General features: G+C 30.0%; 1 protein-coding gene and 1 long non-coding RNA gene across 5 annotated transcripts in view; one reads left to right on the top strand and one right to left on the bottom strand.

Annotated features, from left to right (window-relative positions):
- Window positions 1-16,400, top strand: part of LOC123271822 (gamma-aminobutyric acid type B receptor subunit 2) — a 432,312-nt gene that overhangs the window by 169,765 nt on the left and 246,147 nt on the right. The window lies entirely within an intron of this gene.
- LOC123271964 lies at window positions 28-387 on the bottom strand. Its single transcript, XR_006510996.1, has 2 exons — window positions 291-387; window positions 28-210 (listed from the first exon to the last, which is right to left on the bottom strand). It is a non-coding gene; the product is annotated as an uncharacterized LOC123271964 (long non-coding RNA).

Here is a 16,400-nt window from a genome sequence, read left to right as displayed (position 1 = left end):
ATGATCGTTAAAAAAATTGTTAAAAAAATTTACTTGTCACTTTCAGCGTTATATAATTTCTTCACTTTAGCTATCATGGAACAATGATCTTGATTAATCTTTCTGTAGGTAGATTCAGGTACTATTCCAAATTGTGATTGGAACTTATTCTCTAGGGCAGCATAGCTCTCATCAAGTTTTTTTACTCCATATTTTTTTTCAGAATATAACCTTAAATTAAACGCATATAAAAATAATTAAGTAAGTTTTCACTCAGTAAATGAAAAACTTAATCAATAGAAAATTTTTACCTGTCTTTTTCAATAAGAGAAATTTTCAAAAATCGCTCTAAAGAATGATCATTGTAATCACATAGATTGTCGCTAAAATTACTGACAGTTCGAGATAAACTGCTTCTTTGAGTACAAATTTCAGCTGATATACTCAGACTTTCAACACTAATTTGACTTGAGATAATTTCCTCTTCCTCTGATGCCGGCGGAATATATTCTTTGACACGGAATCGACAACACACACATAACATTGAAGTGTCATCTAAGTCAAGAAATTTCCAACGATCTTCGTCGGGAAATTTTCTTAAATCTTTAACTCCTTTTTTATCTAAAAGTTTCATTTAATTAGATGTCAAAAGTCAATATTAAACACAAGGCCATTAATTTAATTGGTTCTACGTAGAGGTTATACATAAGAGGTCAAGTGCACTGTATTAGTTACTTACGTGACTCATTGAATGGATTACAACAATTTACTGACCGTATACGTTTACTCATGGCGATGAAATATCAAAGTAACGCAATAATTATTACTTAAAAACTTGAGCAATTATATTTTTGTTAAGAACAAACGATCCGAAAAGAAATCGCTCAAGAAAGAATCACAAAATGAAAGTAAATAGAGGGAGTTGTGAGCGCCATCTGCATGATAAGTGACGAAGTATAGACTCATCTTTTAAGCAGGTGGTTCAAAATTTCTGAGTATTATAATTTTAGTATTAAAGAGAAAATTATATTACTATTCTGAATTATATTACTGCATAGTGAATCTAACATTTAATTTAATTATGACGAAACAAAAAATATGCACACCGGCAAAACGCTATATTTTGTGTAAAAAACTCTCAGCTTTCAGAAAAAAAATTCAAATTTGAAGAATTTTGGGCTGCACACCGAAAAAAATCAATTTTTCCACTTTAATTCGATTTTTAAGGGTCTTCTGATGAGTTTATGAAAAAATAAATATTTTCATTCAAAAGCTGAGAATTTTTCCTACAAAATACAATGTTTGTCGATTTTGTTTAAAAATGTTTTTCACATCAGAAAAATTGACGAAAAAGTTGAAAAAAAATTTTTTCCAAAATTTCAAAAAATCATAACTTCAAGACCGCTGCGTATTAAGAGCTAAAACTCTCAGGGAATTTTTGTCTTATGATAGAGAACACCTCCATAAATTTTAAACATAATCCGCGAGGGTCGCTCCGTAAAAATGTTCTTATTTGGTAGAATGACCCATATATACATACACATAGAAATATAAAAAATATGTGAAAAGTTGATGTGGGTACTCAAATGAAAGGTCTCGATGAGTGTAATGTCGGGATGAGCTTATATCTTTAAAAGTGTCAATAGTTAACAAGATAAAAGGTCATTTCTTGATTATGTGTCTAGAAATGAAGCATTTTCGAATACAGCTTAAATACTTATCATGATGTAAATACTTATCATGATAAATTGACTATCGATGAGAATGATATGAAACCTTAAAAAGGCGCAAATTCAAGTCAAGACCTTTGCAATGACACTAAATTTCACTAAAAAAAACCTGATTTTATCATATGACTATCCTGGAGACAAAATTTTTGTTATTCTCTTAATAATCTAAATATACTTTTTTCAATACTCACTCTTATGTCAAACATTAGAATGTTATTATATTCTGACTCTAAAATCGAAAAAGTTTAGTTTTTTATACTTTCTGTGTAGTTTTTATATGATTGCAATCATGATGATTTTAACTATCTCCGATGGTAGCCTCTACCGATTTTTTTTCGGTAGCAGCTGCCGATTTTTTGGGAGCCTCTACCGAAAAAATCGGTAGCCTCTACCGAAAAAAATCATCAGATGTTACCGATCGCCAATCGGTAGCCTCTACCGATTATTTTTTTCCGTGTAATGTTCTAAATATTAGAAAAAAGTATTCCCTGTGAATTTGAGCCTTTGATTTTAATTTTAACTAATGTTATTTAATTTTACAGTTTATTCATTTAAAATACATAGGAAATTAAGGATTTTTTCAATTTCTTATAACTCAGCCTTATTTGATGGTACTGCCCATACAAAAAATGAAGATCGGCCCGATACTGGGCCAAGACTGGTAACCGATCTTTAAGTATCGGCCGAGTATCGTGAAATATCGTTGGGCCAAGACTGGGCGAGTATCGGATGGTAACACCCAGCCGATATAGGCGACTGAGCGTCGGCCGAACATAGTAATCAAGCATTGGCCGAGCATCGGCCAAGCATAGGCAAAAAATAAAATTTTAGGTAAAATAATAAAAAAAAATTTTTTTTTCGTTGTTTATTTTTGAATTATTATTATTCTGAGGTGATGGACTACTGGTTGATAGAAATTAATTCTGAAAAAATTCGGGTGTGGAGGGGTTTGAACCTGATCCGTCTGCGTGGAAGTCTCGAGCGGTGTCACGGGCGCTGCTAACTGATCTGAGTGTAGTGTTCTTAGTTTAATCATTTCAATGTTCAACGATCAATTTTTCTCAGTATAATTGAGTTAACTTGATTGTTGTTACGAATTTTTCTATTTATTTCATAATTGCACAATTTCTGAATTTTAATAATAAAAAATAACTTCCCAGTTTTTTAAAACTTCATTTTTTAAGCAAGAAGTTCAAAATTAATTAAAAATAATTGATTTATTAGTAAATAAATCTATATATTTATATTTTTATATTTTTATTTATATTCATAAATCTATTTATAAGTAAATAAATCATTTATTAAAAATCATTAGCTTCTTGCTGAAATATTTTTTTTTTAATACTAAAAGAAATAGTTTTAACTGATTAGGTAATGTACAAATTTATCGAAAAAGTCTTCCAAAAAAATATTCATTAATTTATTAAATTAGTTTTAGTGAAAACCAATGTTGATTTAATCCTAATCGAGCTTGTTGAATCATAAAAATATCAAAAACTAAAAAATGATCAATATAATATTTATAAAAAAAAAAAAAAAACATTGTTAATAATTTAAATTGGTGTTTTCTCCTAAGAAAATCTCTTAAGATATTTTTTAAAAATTGATTTACTAATTTTTAATACATATTAGTTTATAATTTGGTCAAACGTTAAATTGAAAAAAATTGAAAACAATAATACAACATAGTAATGACTAATACGTATTAATTGTTTTCAAGTGTAATAAAGAATTAGCCAGAGCATCGGCCAAGCAATGGCTGATAATCAAATCACATACCATTATATTATAATAAATATCGTGCGGTAGCCGATGGCTAACCTAGACTAGGCCAGTACAAATCGCCAATGCTTGGCCGAACATTAAAGCCGATGGTTTACCGAGGCTAGGCCGATACAAAACGCCGATACTTGGCCGAGCATTAGTAGCCGTGCCTTGGCCAATGAACGGAAATTGTTGAGCATCGGCAACTTTGTATGGGTGCAATATATTATAAAGTGCAATTTGTAGTCAATAAGAGATTCTTCAGTATTTACAAGTGATTGACGTTAACTCATATATTTTAGTATGAACATCGCATGAAAGTTTAATTTCTACAAAATAATCTTATTTTTTGCATTTTCCGATGGAATAGTTAAAGTGACAGATATGCTAATTTAATTTTTTTGGTAGAAAATTTAATTTCCTACAAAAAAGTTCCTATGTAGTACACCACTAAAAAAGCACCGTTTAAAAGAGAAAGAGCATTTTACAATATTATTTGAAAAATATCGATTAATTCATAAGTTTTATTAATTTCTGGAGTAAATTTGTAAAATGTTCTATATAGTTTAAACACCCGGGGAAAAAGGTTTAGATCTGACCAAATATAGTTATATCTGGTCAGATCTAATTATATCTGGTCAGATCTATTTATATCTGATCAGATATGGGATTGGAGACATAATTAGATCTAGTCATATCTGATCAGATCTAAACAGATATAACTATATCTGAGTTGACAAATTCATCAGACATGATCAGATCTAGTCATATCTGATCAGATCTAAACAGATATAACTATATCTGAGTTGAAAAATACATCAGCTATGAACAGATATAAACAGATATAACTATATCTGAGTTGAAAAATACATCAGACATGATCAAATTTAGTCATATCTGATCAGATCGAAACAGATATAACTATATCTGGGTTGAAAAATACATCAGACATAAAAAGATTTTATTATATCTTGCCAGATATAACTATATTGTTAACTATTAATAAATACTTATAAACTATTTTAATAAATATACTTTGCCCCCAAATAAATATTTGTTGAATGTTAAAAAATATTTATTAGAATTTAATAAATTAAATAATTGTCTTCGAATAAATTAATTTGTTAATAGTTAATAAATCTTTCTATCAGCATATATTGATAATTAATAATTTGCAAATTTCATAAAAAATTTTGTTCATTACGTATCGATCATGGATACGATTTGCATTACTTGTATTTATTACAAACTCTACTCTTCAAGGGAGCCTCGTAGGTAAACAGGTAATGAATTAGACTTTCAAGCGCTAGGTCCAAGGTTCGGTTCCAGCACGCACTGGTTTTTTTTTTTTTTATGGAAATAATTCTATATAATTATATTATATTGTAATATATTATTATATTATTATATTATATTATATTATATTATTAATTATATTATATAGGGCCATTTTTCATTCATAATTATGTTTACGGTAACATAATTACCGTAACTCCTATTCTTTCCTGCTTCACAGCATTATTTATATTTGTAAAAAATGCTTGCCGTAAGATGGACGGTGTGGCTTAATGTATATAGAATAAGCGAAAGGAAATTTAGTATAGACCGGATAGCTCAAATGGTAGAGTAGCCGACATGTCTTCGGAAGGTTCTGGGTTCGAATCCCAGTCCGAGCTATCTTATAATTTTTTTTCGCATATTCTATAAACTCACATTAAGATGATCCTCTTCACATTCCTTTCCTACCAATATCCTGTTACGTGAATGTGGAACGCTTCACGTAATAATTACCGTAACTCCTATTCTTTCCTACTTCACAGCATTATTTATAATTGTATATATAATTATATATAATCTTTTTTACCCGGGCATTTTAAAGATCTGACCAGATCTGGTCAGATCTGATTATATCTGGCCAGATTTCGTCAGATAGAGATAATTTAAAGATCTGGCCAGATCTGTTTATATATGGATTGTTATGCAATAGTGTGTTAAGTACATAGGATATCCATAGCACTTAACACGTTTATGCATAATAGTGTCCATATAGCCAGATCTAATCCGTTTTTCCCGGGCAATGGTTTTAAATGCTTTAATTCTCGGAACCTTTTTTGAAGAATATTGAATTTTTTACAAAACAATTAAATTTAGTTTTTCTGTCACTTTAACTCCCTAACGGATCGGTTTATGCTCAGTATACACAGTGTATACGTGTCGAATTCACCCAAAGTATACGCCGCGTATACACCGAAAATTTTTTTAAAGTCCAGAATTTGAAATTTTTTTAAGTGTTGAATCGTAAAAAAAATTTTAATTTTTAAATAACAATGGGCTACAAATAGCCAGAAACTGATAAATTCAATTACATTAAAACACCATATTCTAGTGTATGACTTATGCCAGGTTTACACCGTCAAAAAATTTCAAAGTCCCAAAGATTAAAATTGTTTTAAGTGTCAAATAGAATAATTTTTCGATTCATAAATATATGTGTAGATCAACAATAAGCTGCCTAAAACTGATACATAACTTGACATCAAGACACCATTTTCCGGTGTATCTTTAATGCCGGGTTTACACCAGCCAAAAAATTTTGAAGTCTGACTCCGGAGAAAATTTTTCATGATAAAAAAAAGTAGGTATGTTTTGGCTGAAAATGGATAAATAACATAAAGACAGCCGAATTTTTGTAGCTTCGCTGAACATAAACTCATACAAAAAACATTGCGACAAATTCAAACATAAAAATTCAAGCCGTTTTAGTATGTTATGTTAACTTTTTTTATTTTTGAGATTAGTGCACTTAATAATTAAACCTAATTTGCAACGAATCGATGATGTAAGAAAGTAAAAATATTAGAAATAAGGATGATCCTTTGTTTATTTAGTAAAATAAGTATTTTTACTTTTATTCACTCCATGAATAATTACATTAATGAATATATCATTCACAACAGTCTTAATGACTAAATTTATATTATTTGTAGGTTAACGCACAGTACAGAATGTATTGAAACTACGCAAGGCGCCTGCGTAAGTCAACAAATATTGAGATTTTTGGACAATATAAACAGTGAAGTTTTCAAACTAAAAAAAAAATACATGTTAAAATTATTTTACTTATCCAATTCAAGTTATTTCCAGTCCATACAGATATAATTTTTTTTTATTCGAAAAAAATTACTCTTAGACAGGACTGGAAAATTTTTAAGTTTTTAGGTATTACAAATTTTTTTGTCCTTTAAAATTTTTCATTCAACATGTTACACCAAAAAAATTAAACGTCTTAATGTCCTCTTATTTATTCATTTTAGGTTATTTCAAGTAAATATTTATTTTTTTTTGTTGAACAAAATTTCTCTTAGAATGGGATTTGGAAAATTTTTTACAGTGTACGCGTTGAAAGTGATACACTAAGAAACGTTCATCTGATTTTATGTTATTTGTTCGTTTCAGGTCATTTCCAGGCGATCCATACCTACTTTCCTTATTCGAAAAAAATTTTCTCACTGACAACTCTGACAACTTTGTCACTGTCTGGAGATAAAAAATTTTTTTGTTATATACTCGGTGTGAACTTGTGTTATATGATTCGAATTCACACCGAGTATATTGAGTGTATTTTTCATCTATACTTAGTGTTTATCCGAAAAATACCAAATATACCTACTGTATCCCCCCAGTATACACCACACCAAGTTTACACCGAATTTACACTTAGTATACACAGTGTATACGGATCCGCTAGGGCTTTTCTACCGCAAGATGCAAAAGACAAGATTATTTGGTAGAAATTTAACTTTGGTGACTTATGTTTATACCTAAGTATATGAGTGGACGTTAATCTGCTGTAAGTATTTTATAAAATCTCTTGTTGTACACAAATTGTGCTTAAATCTGTTGCAGTAGCATTAAATGTTTTTAAGTTATAGGAAATTAAAAAAATTCTAATTTTTTTAACTTCCCGCTAAGAAAATCGAAGATTTTCAAAAATCGGGAAGTTATTGTTTTCACCCCGTTTTGCATAAATCGAGTTTTCATCAGATCTTGACGTTTTAAGGTCATAGGAAGCTTCCCTGACTACTCCTGCGATGTTATCACTATGTCTGTATTATGTGTGTGTGTGTGTGTGTGTGTGTGTGTGTGTGTGTATGTGGGTGTTTATACGTATGTGAATTGCTTATAACTTTTGAACGGCTAAACCGATCGGAACCTACCAAACCACGTTCTAAAGAGTTTCCTCAAACCTAAATTTCCTGTGAATTTGAACAGATTCGGACCGATAGATTTTGAGAAATTTTGAAAAATCTCAAAAAAACTAAGAAAAAATTTTTTTTTAAGTGGTTTTTTTGGAATAACTTTTAAACGGCTTCATCGATCAACTCCAAAAACTAATCTGCCCTTAAACTTGAAAAACTACGTCGATCGCCACTAATCCGGTCAAAATCGGTTGATTCGTTCGAGAGATATCGTGAACGAAAGAAAACCGAAAAAAGTGTTTTTTTCGCATAACTTCGACATTCCTTTTCGGATCGTTTTCGATGAAATAAAATAATTTTTAAAGCTCAAATAACCGCGTCGATCACCGCCAAAAACGTAAAAATCGGTTGATTGGTTCGAGAGATATCTTCGATGAAATATTTGGAAACAAGGATTTTTTTAACATAACTCCGACATTTTTTGGAATAACTTTCAAACGGCTCTACCGATCGATTCCAAAAACTAATCAGCTCTTAACATAAAAAAAACCACGTCGATCGCTGCTGGTCTGGTCAAAATCGGTTCATTCGTTCGTAAGTTATCGTTAACGAAAGAAAACCGAAAAAAGTGTTTATTCGGAATTACTCTGAAATTCTTGGTTCGATCAAATTAAACTTACAGATTCTTCATAAGGCTTAAAAAATTGCATCGAATGCTGCCAACCGCGTAAAAATCGGTTCATTCATTCAAAAGTTATTGCAGTTTGAAAATTTTAAGAATTGTGTTTTATCAAAACTTCTATCAGACTTTTGAGCTCAAAAGCATACCAAAGCTATCCTTTTAAGCTCAGAGAGCTCAAAATAACATTTAAATTGTATTTTTGAGCTCGGAGAGCTCAAAACATCATTAGTGCAATTTTAAGCACCTAGGTATGAAATTAGCGAGAAGTTGCACGGATGGCCTTCAGGGTCTATCGTTTTTCTAATTTTTTTTTGTATTTTAAATGGAAAAACTTCAAATTAAAAAAAAATAGATATAATTAAAATTAAATACTTCAAATTCCAGAGATTACTTACGGTGGATTGAATAATATTTTACGGAAGGAGCAAAAAAAAAATAGTCGTTCAAAACGAACCATCTTGATGAACATATGTGATCAATTAATCATATCGGAAAACTTTTCACGAAATGCGCAAATTGATTTGCTCCACATTTAATCTGCGAGGCTGTGATAATGTTAAATATTATATATTATATTAACATTTATATTAAATATTGAAAGTAGTTAAATATGAATGTCAGCAAATTTCCGTGTGCTGTATCACGAATCCAGATATCTCACGTTCCCTGGTAGATAATGTGACAGCATTTATGGTCGGTACACGCATGCACTCATGAGATCTCCCACGTCCCGGTTGTAATTCTCCTGGAACCGACATTTATATCCACTGAAAGGTGAGCAAAGCAACCTATATATTTTGTGGTGTCCAAAAATAAATAATTATACTTATACAGGGCTGCCATAAATAGTATCTGCAGGAGATACTTTAAAATATACCTTTTTTGCTGGTGATTCACGTTTTATCTCCGGGAAAGGTTGTTTGATTAAATGCTTTTTTTCTATTTTAATGAAAAAATTATAACTACAACAAAGTTCAAGCTGGACATTTCAGTGAAAGTTTATAATTGAAAATTAAACTTCCAACAAATCTAGTTTATAAGCAGTAAAGTTTTTTTACGACAAACGGTAATAATAAATTATCTTTAATTGCTGACGTCACGGAATATTTCAATCGATGACACATTTAAAGACAGTTACGTCAATAGATTTTTTTTATTTTTTGTTTCGAGTGAATTTGAGCGCATAAATTTACATCAGCGGAATAAATTGTTTTTTAGGCGAGCCAAATAAAAACTCTTAATTAAAACATTAACAATAAATACCTATCATAACTTTGAATATTTATTAATTTATTAAAAACTTTCATAAAAAATAGTTTCGCAATAAAAATAATTCATATTTATGTAAATGAATAAATAAATAAATAGAACACTGGCATAGTGGGTTAATTTGGTTACAAATAACAATTAGATAGCATACTCAAGCGAGATCTCTAGCGTAAATTAGAGATGCAAATGCGAAGCGTAGTCTCGGTATGGCATGAACTTTTAAATGAACTTGTCTATGTTCATCTACTGCCGAATTTTTTGTTTATTCTAAATGTTGCTCTGCAAGTTTATGTTTTTGGTTTGTGCTATTATTTTATTCCATAACAAAAAAAAAAATTATTTCGCAGCGTTGCCACTTCAGAGCAGAGACTTACTAAAGTTGACGTATACTCATGTACTTGCAGATTTAATAATTAAATTGTATATTTGTTTGTTTATGTGAGTTGATTGAAACTGTATTTGGATGCACATCAATCGATATTTATTATATTCGTTGTGTGTTTTATTGACGGATTGAATCAGTGAAATGGAATTAATTCACGCTTGGCAATGTTCAATGTTCAATTATACACTCTATGCAGTCAGAATAACTGAAGGTTGATAACATCGTACATACACGGATATTCTATGTGATTCTGCGGATATTAACTTCTCAGTTAACTCACGATTATCATCATTATGATGATGCTGATCGGCTATCCTGTCATTATATTGAAATCGAAGACCATTGAATAAGATACAATTTTAGTGTAATATCGAGAACCAGTTTGAAATTCAATTGTGACCAACTGTCATTTTATTTTTTTATTTTTATCTTTAATAAAAATTCCTATTAACTTTTCTCTCATTCGTGTCGGAACTGCCATTTAATTTCGCTGAAAAAATTTTTTTTTGTATTGGAACAATTTATGATGTACATAAAAAATTCCGTGGAAACAACAATAAAATTGCTTAATTAATTCATGTTAGTTATTTAAAATTTATGTTTCTTTCGCTCTCTGAGTACCATGAAGTTGAATGTTTAATTTCCAAAAATAAACCCGTTAAATTTAACCACGAACTATTCTTCAAAGATTTTTATTTTAAAAACCGATAATGCGCTTCGACTTTTATTTTTCAAACTCCAATTTCAGCTATACAAATTTAAAAAACTAGAAATTTTTTCTTACAGAATTATTTATCATCTTATAACAAACATCAGAATTTAAATAGTTTATTTTATAGCTTAATTAAATTTAGAGATATTCGCTGTTGAAACTTAAAACATAAAATTATAACTGCGCATGCGTGAACTCAGTTTAGCGAGGCGAGGAAGCAAGAGCACGCTATACTAACTTTCGGCGGGCTAGTACAATTGTCTCCGCGCCTGCGCGTTAGTAATTTCTACTTCAATTGACAATGAATTAATTATCTTTTGATCTAATTGAGATATCAACAAACTTTTTAAATAATATATGTTCGCCTTAGAATAATAAACAATCCCGTGAAAAAAAAATTTTTACTAACCGGTGACGTTAGCCGAGTGGTCAAAGGCGCACACAAAAAAAAATTAACTTGAATCAAGAGAAAAATTCTTAAACCAAGAAAATAATTTTGAAGAATTTCGTTGTCTTGGATCAAGAAAAAAAATTCTTAAATCAAGTAAAATTTACTTAAACCAAGAAAAATTTCTTTGCTTAAGAATTTTTCTACTCAAATCAAGAAGATAAAATTCTTCTAAATTATTTACTTGATTCAAGTAAATTTTTTTTTTCTGTGCACGGCTTATAGAGCACTCGACCTAACTCACTGGCCATCTGGTCTTAGAAACCAGCTCGGTTGAGATTCGATCCTTGCGGCGTAGGTTAAGATTCTCACAACCCAAAAAGATCCCAACGTACCACTCCCAACAGTTAAAATCAGCGATATGACCACAGTAGTCAAAACCGACTCTAAATAAAAATTAATTAAAAAGAAAAAAAAAAAGTTAGGTAAAACCAAATGTGCCTGCCTTAAGCGCTCATGTCATACGTATGTTATTAATAGTATATTACGACCCAAGGCCAGAAATTTGGATTTCCTGGCGTCATATCATATCATATCACATACGTCAGGGCATCCAACATTCTGGTCGTGGGTTGTATACTATTTTTCTTGCTCTCCAGCCGAAAGTACGTAACCCCGTGGAAGGGGTTTTTGCTGGGCGTGAGGGGGGCGCCGCCCGACTTTTGCAAAGCCGAAGCGAAGCCAAGGTTTTGCTGGTCGGGGCGGACAAAATAAAAAAGTAAAAATTAATAAATAAAAAAAAATAAGTTATTTTAAAGTTTACTAATAAATGCTCTGATTAAGAGAGATAAAATGCACAGAACTTGTCATAAATATTTAAACTCGATTTAATAACAGAATTAATTTTTTTGAGTAGATTAAAGATTAGTTTTTAATTAGACGGCTAAGAAAGATTAAACTTAAATTATTAGAAGTTTGTAAAGTACATGGATTGTTTTATAAATATTGCTTTACTATCTGTCAAAATATAAAAGAAAGCAAATAAAATCGACAAAACTTTTATATTTTACTTTCTAAAATTTTTATATCAATTATTTGTGCAACATTATTATTAAATAGTTCGTTAACAATAATCTAGTTAGAAATTATTTTTATTTATTTGACATTTCTTGGTTAGTTTATGTGCTGACATGTTACATACAGACGATGTTGTGACTGTTATATACAGTTGAAACTCGCTGTATAGACCGGTCGCGCCACGAAAATACGAAAGAAAGCGAGGATCTGTGCTGCCGGCCAGAAAATATGCGTAGCGCGCATGCCTTAGAGCAGGCCATAAAAGTTGCTCTTCCTGGAGTAAAGTGCATCCCGGAAGAGCGTACTTTTGGCTTGGAGAGCAAGAAAACTTGATTTTTAGGCCTCAGTAGAGCTATGTCTTAGCGCGCTCGCGCTTAAGGTAGTTAGTTCACTCGGAACACATAATTTGTGCTATTTCTTTCTTTTTCACTCGCTAGTGCTGCCTTTCTCACGAGTTATCTCTCATTCGCTTTTACTAATGGCTATTTCTGTTTGACTAACCAGTTTATTAACAATTTATAAAAAAAATACATGGTCAACATTTCCAAAAATTCTTTGGATTATTTTAAGTATATTCTAGCAGAATTATTTTAAGTATTATTCTAACAGGTATCAGTTTTTTGAAACGATCTTAAAATCCTTTCAATGTAATAACCATTAATATTTGTGATTTTCTCACTCTCCACCCATATTGTCTGTGCTAAAATGTCATTTTTAATTACAACTATCTCATTTTTGGTATAGTCAATTGATTTCAAATATCAACAGCACATGTAACGCGTATTCTATTACCCATATTTCAAATATTTTTGCAACCAAATAGTAATTTTACTAATAAAATTTGACAAGTAAAAATTGAATCTTTGTAAAAAATTCTTTGCAATTCATTTATGGTAATTTTTATCAGAAAAATCTTTTATTGTATTGAAAATTTTTCTTTATTTCAAATTTAATTCAACACCCCATAAAGAAATCACAAAACTTTTCTTCGATACTAAAAATAAGATTTCAAAACTTATACGCCTAGTTACTCGTAAATTTGAATATTTATACCTTTTTTATCATCAAAGTTATATAAAAAAACAAAGACCTTATGCATAACACAAATATGTATACATGTATATATGTACATAAAGAACGTGACTGGGATTCATATAGCGATTTTCGTATAATACGAAACATCAAATTCCGGTGGGATTAACTGAAAAGAGCGAAATTTCGTTAGACACGTCCCAAAAATAAAAGAAGCTAATAAAATAACTGCTGGTATAACTTATATCAGATTAATGGATTTTCGTAAGTTTCACCGATAACCGTTGAATTGTTAACATATTAACGTGACTTTTACACCAGGAAAAATTTTAGAGTGAACGTAGATTAACTAAGAATTCGATAATTCTTTATTTCTTTCTCTTATTTTACCGTGTAAATTTCAGCTTCTTAAAATCTAAAGTCTAAAACTAGGTTGAATAAATCGGGTTTGTCACCAAATAAATCCTTCTATCAGTACTCAATTATTGCACTGGATTTAAATAAAATTCACATTTGCAAGTAAACTTTACGAAGGTATAATAAGTAGCTTAAAAGCTTCAGAACTATACACTGAACGGTAAAAGTTTAATGTCAACGATTGTAGTTCTAAAGTACATATAATACATTAAATTGCGCAATACACGAGTTAATTAAAAACTTTAGCGATGATCACTGTACAATTCAATTTTCTGCGTATTTTGCTTAGAGACAAAAATTTTTTTTTTTTCTTAATAAATCCATGAAGATTGACTTTACTGAAATTTTATTCCGCGAAACTGTATTATGCAAACTCTTTTCAATTTCGTCGATAGCGAGTGAAGGCAATATTACAATCTTAAAAATGAATATCAAATCGCCGCATCAATGTATATTCTTTTGAGGAATGGGGGTAGAATATATTTTTATATCTATATATATGCATGTACACGGAAAAAAATTTATTGTTGCTGCAACAGGAAGCAGTCATGTTGCAGCAACAGGATTTTCCTGTAGCTGCAACAGGAGGCAGCCATGTTGCAACAACAGGAAAAAATCCTGTTGTAGCAACAGGATTACTACTGTTGTTGCGACTTGATAGTAAAATATAGTTGGGTCAATCCATGTCAAATCGACCAATAGTTGGAATCGACCTCTTTCGATTTGGATAAATTTTGGTCAGAAGTTTTCTTTTATCATACAACGAACTTCTGCCTAAGGAAAAAAAATAAAAAATTTTTTTCTAAAGATATGCAAATTCAAAATTTCGCGATTTTTTCCAGTTTTTCAATTTTGTTTTTGTTATATCTCGAACGCTATTATAGATACAGGGATGGCCTTTCGTTTGTTTGAAAGGGGACACTTGGGGCTATTGAAAAAAAAAATATTTTGAAAAATTCCAAATTTGTTAAATTTTTAATTTTTGAAAATCGTCAAAAACGACGATCTATATTAAAATTTTAGCTCAATTTTTTTTGTATAATACCTTGTACTGATCTTAAAAGATCCAAAAATTTTTAAAACTGTTATTTTTTTTTCACTTTACTTCATTTAAAGTAGTCGACGCCACTTATCGTCTTATTAACATGAATATGATTTGAAATTTGAGATATAGCAACATTAATATGCAGAAATTTGTAAGTAAACAGGTACTCAAAAGAACGAAAAAAAAATTGATATTCTCACTACATTATTTCTGATTGTTATTGAAAATTAACATCTGTTTGAGTTATTTGACGTTAAAAACTGTTATTAAAGTGAAAAAACGGACAAAATATATCATGCGTTAAAAAAATAAGAAATTATATCATGTGTTAAGCCTGACTTTAAGATGACGTTCAAAAAATAGAAAAAAAAGTTGAAATTAATTTATTATTCAATATTTCCATGTCATACATTTAACTTTTTAATGCTCAAAATTACAATACTATGTATCTGCATAACTTTACATTATTTAGAAGTTGCGAAAAAGAAAAGAAAATTTTTTTTTGAAATTGAAAAATTTATATTTAAAAAAAAACACAGTTCTGAAAATTTAAGGATCTTTTAAGATCAGTACAAGGTATTATACAAAAAAAAAATTGAGCCAAAATTTTACTATAGATCGTCATTTTTGATGATTTTCAAAAATTCAAAATTTAACAAATTTGGCATTTTTCAAAATATTTTTTTTTCAATAGCCCCGCGTCCCCTTTCAAACAAACGAAAGGCCATTCCTGTATCTATAATAGCGTTTGAGATATAACAAAAACAAAATTGAAAAGCTCGAAAAATCGCGAAATTTTGAATTTGCATATCTTTTGGAAAAAATTTTTTTATTTTTTTTCCTTTGGCAGAAGTTCGTTGTATGATAAAAGGAAACTTCTGACCAAAATTTATCCAAATCAAAAGGGGTCGATTCCAACTATTGGTCGATTTGACATGGATTGACCCAACTATATTTTACTATCAAGTCGCAACAACAGTAGTAATCCTGTTGCTACAACAGTATTTTTTCCTGTTGTTGCAACATGGCTGCCTCCTGTTGCAGCAACAATAAATTTTTTTCCGTGTAGATTGCGATAACAATCGATTGACAACTTATTATTAGATATCTAATATGAAACTGATCCGATTGTTGGCTATGACTTTGAAGAAAATTGCTTTGCTTGTACTTACATGATCCACTTCTATAGTCTATTCTATATTCTATATCCGAGTTTCTTTATATTAGAATATCAATGAGACTATATCGATATATTTGATGCTCAAGTATTGAAGAAAATATTCGCGCAAATAGTTTTGATTTTTCAGTAAAAGTACAATTTTTCGACGGAAGCTTCATGAAAATTGTTCACTCTTGTGAATACTTAGAAAATCGATATAACATTTTAACCATCAACTGTTACGGCGACAAGTAAATTTCCGATAGGAAAATGCCACTTTTCATAATGTTACGATTTATTGAATAAAAAATAATCATAGTAGCAATAACAGAGTTATGATTCAAAGAATTTTCAATTATTACTAAATTATATACTTTAGAAAAAAAAAGTTCTTTTTTATTATTTATCAAATTATTCAATTTTAAATGTTTAACAAACTTTTTAACTTCCCGCTAAGAAAATTGAAAATTTTCAAAAATCGGGAAGTTATTGCTTTTACCCCGTTTTGCGAAAATCGAGTTTTCATCAGATCTCGACGTTTTAAAGTCACAGGAAGCTTCCC

This window comes from Cotesia glomerata, linkage group LG9 (assembly GCF_020080835.1).
Source record: "Cotesia glomerata isolate CgM1 linkage group LG9, MPM_Cglom_v2.3, whole genome shotgun sequence".
Classification (NCBI taxonomy): Eukaryota; Metazoa; Arthropoda; class Insecta; order Hymenoptera; family Braconidae; genus Cotesia; species Cotesia glomerata.
This window is presented reverse-complemented; position numbering and strand designations above follow the sequence as displayed.